Genomic DNA, 7,695 nt, shown 5'->3' with positions numbered 1-7,695 from the left:
ATATAACAGCAAATGTACAATGTTTCGACAAGGTTTTTGTCATCATCAGGTTCAAAACCTTGATGATGACAAAACCTTGTCGAAATGTTGTACATTTGCTGTTATATTAAAGTTTTTCTTCATTACCCATTCAAGCCGTCTCCAGCCATTATTTACAATACTAACTGATTAGTCACCTAACTCATAAATAAACTTACTTATGGAATTTCCTTGTTAATTATAACTTAATACACATAGTAAATCCCACTTCCAATGCTGAACAATTTTCTGACACTGAACTCGTAAACTCACTCTACTCAACTCATATTTATAAAGTATCCCTGTTTCTAGCCATCATCACAAATGACAGCTCCCTCTAGCAAACAAATAAATTATAACATTGGAAATATAATTTAAAACTACATGTATCATATTCAGAATTATAGTGTATAAAGTTTCACAGTTTACAGGTCTTTACAAATCAATCAAATTGACCAAGCCATATGAAGCTGGTTAACACCATGCTAAGGTTTGTAATTAACACTTCAAGTCAAAGTTTTCAGTACTTAGTTTAAAATTCTACAGTGAGTAAGGTTGAACTGAAGGTATTTAGTTCTAAAATATTTTAAGTAGTGCACTTAAAAAAAAAATTTGTTTTTACTTATCAAAAAAAAAAGTTCTCCATGTTCAATTACATAAAAACTTATACTTTACATGAAAATAACTTTATATATGTATGTGTTGTTAATTATTAGTTTTAATGATAATAATATTCATTTTTTATCAGTAAGTTAACTGTACAAACATTATAGATGAAATAAGTGTACTGTGTATTGATATAAAGTTCTTTACTAACAGTAGACAATAGGTTAAAAATTAGTTTAGTTAGTAGAGTACAAGCTTGACATTTTAAATAACCTCACCCACAGGTGATGGTATAGATTATAATCACAGCAGTGTCATTTGTATCAAAGACCAAAATAAGCAGAAGAATATAACCTAATTTTAATTTCAATGATGAGGAACCCACTTTGAGACTAATTTATTTTCAAACATTATTTTTATAGTTAGGCCTACAACTACAAATGAGAATAGCATGAAGCAAGTGTTAAGGAATATATAAATAATTCATTGTTTTTTTGTGGACTGGATTTGTCGTTATTTTTACCACATAATCCAAGAGAACCTGTCCAGTACCTTCAAAACATTTGGCAAGTTTTATTAAACATTACAAAAACAAAAATCAAACTTTTTTAATAAATTGTTTTTACTAAAGATATGTCTGTAAATTTATAAAGCCTTTACTAAGCCTTTCAGTGTGAGAGGTTATTTTCCTGTTAATAATAAAACTTACCTTCTCTTTAAATAGTTTTTATACTTAATTTCCATGACTTATATAATCTCTTAAATATCTTTTTTAATTACTGTATATTGTAAGAAATAACATTCAATTATAATTATTTATTCTAACAGTCTCAGCCTCTAACCTGTTCATATATTGCTGTACTTTGATTTTATGGTTTTATTGTTGCATCTTTGATCATTTCTCTTCATTAAAAGCACTATATGTTTCCAATACAGATTAGGATAAACTAACAATAACGTCAAAATCATACTCCAACTGACAAGTGACCTTTGCACTCACTTGCTGAACTTCAGTAACTCACTTATTTCAGTCTGTTGATTGTCCAAAAACTAATTTATATATATGTCATTTATTCATATAATATCTCAAAACTATTACAATATATTTGGCCTTCAATTTAATTTGTAACATGTGTTAACAGATTCTGTTAGCTTCTTAGTTTGTTTTGGTGGTTATAAGCTTGGTCACAGGTTCAACTCCCATCACCAAGCAGCCCAAGCATTAGAAGTGGGTGGTGTTAACTAACTTCTTTTACTGTAGCCTATAATTTCTAAGTTAGGGACAACTAGTGGAGATGTGTGGTTTTAGAAATTCCAGTTCAGTTCGATTATGGTTTGGTTTTACTTTTAAAACCTCAGCTATTAGTTCAGTTTGTTTTTTAAGCCTACATTATAATGTAAACGAAAATATTTACTTTCACATGTATATAGTAAAACTAACTGAACCGACACTGAATACTATCAGTTAATCTCTAATGGAAAAGGTATTATTTTGAAACACTTTTCATTTGTATTTTGTTTTACAATAAAGATGTTATATTGTTCTGATGGATTTTAATAAAGATAATCAAATGAAACTGTAATTTTTTATAAAATGATAACTTTACAAATATTTTTAAAATAAACTTATGAAAAAAAACTGGTATCATAACTCAGAACAAATCACAAATTACAGTACTAAATACAATAAATATGTAAAATATTCAAGAATTACATGAACACAGTGTTATGACAGCGGAAGTTGCGTGACGCTGGGAACATGTCACTGAAGTTTCTAGAATTACCAGGAACCCCGCGAATATCCGAGTGTTTGCTAGACGCCCTCATTTTTTAGTATATAAGCCTGGCAAAGAAAGGCAGTGAGAGAGAGATAGATAATTGAGTCAAGCGAACAGTAGGCACCACAAGTAAAGTGTATCGCTGTGATTTATAGCGTGTGTTATAAAGATTGGTAAATTTAAAGTGACTGTGGAAATTCTGTGTATTACTCAAAGTTGTTTCGAGAAAGAATAATCTGGTTTAATCGAGAAAGGGCTTGTATCGCTGAAGTTCCTCTGAAAGAATTTATACCGGAAATTAACAAACAAACAGATATGCAACAAATTGGTGTCAGAGATTGGGAAGGGAAAAAAAATAGGAACGAGAAGTGGCAAATCAATCTACAACTTAGCAGATTTGATGGCAGCAATACAAGAACAGCAAAAGAAACAAGAAGAGAGATTACAGCAGTGGCAGCTCGAACAGCAAAATTAACAAGAGAGATTACAGCAGTTGTTGGAGTAAAAAAAGAAAGAAACTACAACATTGGTTGGAGGAAAAAGAAAATAAATAAGAAGAGAGGCTACAGCAGTGGTTGGAGGAGAAAGAAACACACAAGAAGAGAGGCTACAGTAGTGGTTGGAGGAGAAAGAAAATAAACAAGAAGAGAGACTACAGCAGTGGTTGGAGGAGAAAGAAAATAAACAAGAAGAAAATCTTTAACAGTAAAGAGAAAGCCAGCATACACAAATCGAAAAGATTAGTAAACTTCAAAGTGAATTAAATACATTAAAGGATGATTTACTGTCTTTTACACAGGGAGGATATATTAACCATGGACATAATCAGCCCCAGACAACAGGAAGCCCCTTCCAGACCCTGCAGCTAAACCCTAATGACGACATCTTCAGTCCTGTCAGAAGTCACATTCCAGACATGAGTGTCAGTAATAGAGGTGATCTAGTAGGAAGGAAGCCACAGGAATTCGATGAGAAGGCACCATGGGAAGCATATAGAGCACAATTTGAGCTTCTGGCAGAAATTAATGGATGGACAGAGGAGCAGAAAGCAGTGTACTTGGCAACGAGCCTGAAGGGACAACCATTGGAAGTACTTGGACAGCTGTCAGCAGATGACAGGCACAACTATAGAGCACTGGTAGCTGCTCTAGAACTCAGGTGTGGAACTCAAAATCATTCTGAAGTCTACAGGGCTAGGTTTAGGACAAGAGTCCATGCTAAAGGGGAGAGCCTGCAAGAGCTGGCACAGGATTTGGAAAGTATGGCACACAAGGCATACCCAACTGCACTACCAGATGTTCTCAAGCTGTTGCTGAGGGATCAATTTGTAGATGCCTTGGACAGTCCACAACTGAAGATACAAGTAAAGCAAGCACACCCCTGTACTCTGCAGGATGCAATTGCCAGAGCTCTTGAATTCAAAGTCCAGCACACAGGTACCAAGGTTGGTACAGTCATCAGGATATTCAAGGCCAGAAAAGGGCAGCTTTCAGAGAAGTTTGAGGGACTTTGCTGGCACTGTAACAAAACTGGGCACAAGAAAGCTCAATGCTGGCAACATCAACACAGGGAATATGCCACGGCAGGAAAGGCTGCTACCCAGAAAGGTTGTTGGAACTGTGGAGAGCAAGGACATACAAGGAGCCAGTGTAAGAAGAATACTACCAATAAGTCAGCCTCGAAGAAACCAGTAGTGGTTGGTGTTGAGGAATGCCCACCAAACCCCATTGTGAAAGTCCCAACAGCTAAGTGTAAAATGCAAGGACACATAGTGTCTACGTAACAAGAAAGCTGGATGGCCAAAAGTGCAACTTTGTTATAGATTCTGCATCTCAGAAAACCCTTATCAGTATCAACGTGCTGGATCAAAAAGGAGTATCAGAAGACATACAGAAACTCTGTGGTGTAACAGGACATTATGCAAGGTTGTGGGAACCAGTGTGGATAAGTATTGAGTTCATGGGCATAAAGGACAGACACAAAGTGTACTTGGCTGACATTGAAGACCAATACATATTAGGGTTGGACTACTTACTACTGAGAAAGTGTGTAGTTAACTTTCATAAAGTGACTTTTGGGAACAACAAAGAGATGTTGGACTAACCAGGTGCGATCAAGCTGAAGTCAAAGTGACTGAAGGAGTTGATGATGGTGAAGTGGAACCAAGTATAGACATTAAAGCAGAACAGGAGAAAGACCAAGATTTGAGCCAGTAATTGATTTTCTACAAGTAAGTGTTTTGTGCCCTGCTTGAGAGAAGGTGTCTAGCTTAAGCCCTGTGAAAAAGAACTATTGGGCACAATGGGACCAGTTGAAGCTTGAAGATGGTATTCTTCTCCAGAGATGGGAAAGTGATGACCTAGCAAACAGTTATACCGAGAAAGTTACGTGAAGTTGTGCTGTGTCAATCCCACGATAGTTTAACATATCGGAGTTAAGAAGACATTGAGTTACCCACGGCAGAGATTCTACTGGATAGGTATGAAGCAAGATGTGGAAAAATGGTGCAGGACCTGCAGTACATGTTGTGCAAAAAGGGGACCCAAGCATAAGGGAAAGAGTAGCCATTTACATTGCTGGTCCTTTGCCCCAGACTCATGCTGGAAACAAGTACATTTGTGTGATGATGGATTATTTCACCAAGTGGCATATGCAATACCAAATCAGGAAGCTACAACTGTAGCTTCGGCTATTAGTGATTTCTTCTTCAGATTTGGTATGCCATACGAACTGCATTCAGATTAAGGCTGCAACTTTGAATCAGCTGTGTTCCATGAATGCTGCAAGTTGTTTGGCATACGAAAGACCAGGACAACGCCACTTCACTCACAGTCCGATGGGATGGTAGAAAAGTACAGTTGGACACTGGGACGGGAATTGGCCAAGTTTTGTAATAGCCACCAAGATGACTGGGATGTCTTACACCACTGTTGATGGCCTACAGAACAGCAGAGCGTGAAGCCACTGGATACATTCGAGCAAAGCTGATGTTTGGTTGGGAACTTCGGTTGCCAGTGAACCTGATAACAGGACGCCTACCTTACGAAGAGTTGCCTGAAAATGTGCTAGAGATCGTGAAAGTGTTATCTTAAGGATATCTTATCTTTAGTACTAGATTTTAGGGGAACTTGTTTGAATCAATCAAAGTTTTTAAGGATATATCTTATCTTTAGTACTAGATTTTAAGGAAACCCTTTAGAATCAATCACAGTCTTTAGGATATATCTTATCTTTAGTACTAGATTTTAGGGGAACTTGTTTGAATCAATCACAGTCTTTAGGATATATCTTATCTTTAGTACTAGATTTTAGGGGAACTTGTTTGAATCAATCAAAGTTTTTAAGAATATATCTTCTTTTTAGTACTAGATTTTAGGAAAACCTGTGTTAATTTAGCTAGTGTTTGTAAATTAAGGTTATATTTAAGCCTATGTGGTTTTAAAGAAACGAAACACGATAAATGTTTAGGCTTACGGTGGTCTATGGTCCACGTGGAAAAGAATTTCCTTGATGATCGGTATTGGAATAGGTAGAGGAAGGATAAAGGCCTCACTTGAACTCACCACCATCAGACAGACTGCTAGGGCTAATAACAACCTTTTATGGTCCATTCTGAAAAGAAAAAACAAGTGTATGTTCTAGTTTAATCCCAGAATTCCGTTTTTTCTTTCCAAACGTCACTGACAGTTTAGTTTACTCGAATTTTAAAAGTCACGAAATTTACAAGAAGACCTATAACTCTGATAGTATTGTTTAAAATATTACTAATAAGTTACTGTTGTGGAAATGGGCTGTTTAGGGATCAGTATTTTATTATTATTATCATGCTCTGGATCCTATGAAAAGTTAAAGGTAGAATAGGTTTAATAAATCCACAAACACACACACACAAAAGGATTGTTGTCATTACAACTGTTGTTATGGTTACTTCGTGCATTACGCAATCCTTGCTGTGGGGTAAGTTCGTGATTCCTTGGTCGGAGGAATACGAGATCTGCCAGTACAGCAGACGTATTTCTGTTTCAACTGTTATGATGTTATTTTACTGTCTAATGTGTTATTGCCGTGCAGTCGGTCACCAAATGAAGTGGATCTTTACAAGATTATTTTGTTTTCATTCAATTACCTAAACTGTGAGAAAACTTCAGTAGCTGTTTGTTTAATCTAGATTTCACCTTCACCCGTAGAATAGTATCGTTTTCGGCTATGCGTAAAGGAGATGCTTCTAATCCTTCAAATGAAACCTAGATTAAATAATTAACAAATAGCTACTGAACGTTTTCTTACAGTTTAGGTAATTGAACTTTTTTTAAACTTTCTCGTTCAACTGTATAATTTTTTTTCTAGACAGTCATAACTTTGATCACTAGAGGGAGTTGAACTTTACAATACTTTCTTTTTCACCTTGTCTAAAGAGTCATAACTTTAGAAGAGTGTTTCAAATTAATCAGTTTGGCCTAAGGACTAAACCTTCTCTCTCTTTATCAGAATCTATTTGCTAACAGAAAAATAGTAAATTAAAAAAAAAGTGTAACCCCATAGTAGGTTTCTTGAAAGTAACTCCTTAAACCCCCCTCACCCCCATACTCAAAAGCTCGACATGATAACTTGATAGAAGTGCAATTGGCTTAAGAGTATTGTAGGATACGTAGAACCAATACTCAGGTAAGGAGTAGTCATCTATCTATATCCTACTAAAACTCTGAAATTGTGTGTTTGTTTGTGTACTTGTCTGTAATTAAATACAGCAAAAACGGCGCACAATAGCGCCATATTTGTAATGAAATGAGAATATAAACAGAATAAAACAAGTTTTGTTAAAATCGGGCCACGGGAGCGCCGTTTTTCGGGTCACTTTTATTACATTCCATTATTATAAATCTTCGTTTTCCCCCTGATGAATCACTTTAAAATATCTTCTATACAACAATATATGCACAACAGAAATTAAATGATGAGATAAAAATGTGTTATAACGGAGCTTAGAAAGAACAACAATAAAATGGACCTATAATATTATTGACTATTTCCAAATAGTAACTATGGAGACGAGGTAATAAAATAAAGTCGAGAACAACAACAAAATTTTATAAACGAAAACCTCTCGCCGAGCATTGGCTATTATATTATTTCCCTGTCAATGTTCCCATCTTCACTAAAAGGCGTAAGATGACAAAAAACAAGATATTGACGAATCTATCTATATACTACTAAAACTCTGAGACTGTTTGTTTGTTCGCTTATTTTCTCAGTCAAGCAATCATTCACGCTACCGTTCGCGCTCTTTACGAAA

At 35.5% G+C, this 7,695-nt stretch overlaps 1 long non-coding RNA gene across 1 annotated transcript in view; it reads left to right on the top strand.

The window, feature by feature from the left end:
- Positions 1-7,695, top strand: part of LOC111089275 — a 47,101-nt gene that overhangs the window by 36,506 nt on the left and 2,900 nt on the right. The window lies entirely within an intron of this gene.

This window comes from Limulus polyphemus, unplaced genomic scaffold (assembly GCF_000517525.1).
Source record: "Limulus polyphemus unplaced genomic scaffold, Limulus_polyphemus-2.1.2 Scaffold5748, whole genome shotgun sequence".
NCBI classification, from domain to species: domain Eukaryota; kingdom Metazoa; phylum Arthropoda; class Merostomata; order Xiphosura; family Limulidae; genus Limulus; species Limulus polyphemus.
This window is presented reverse-complemented; position numbering and strand designations above follow the sequence as displayed.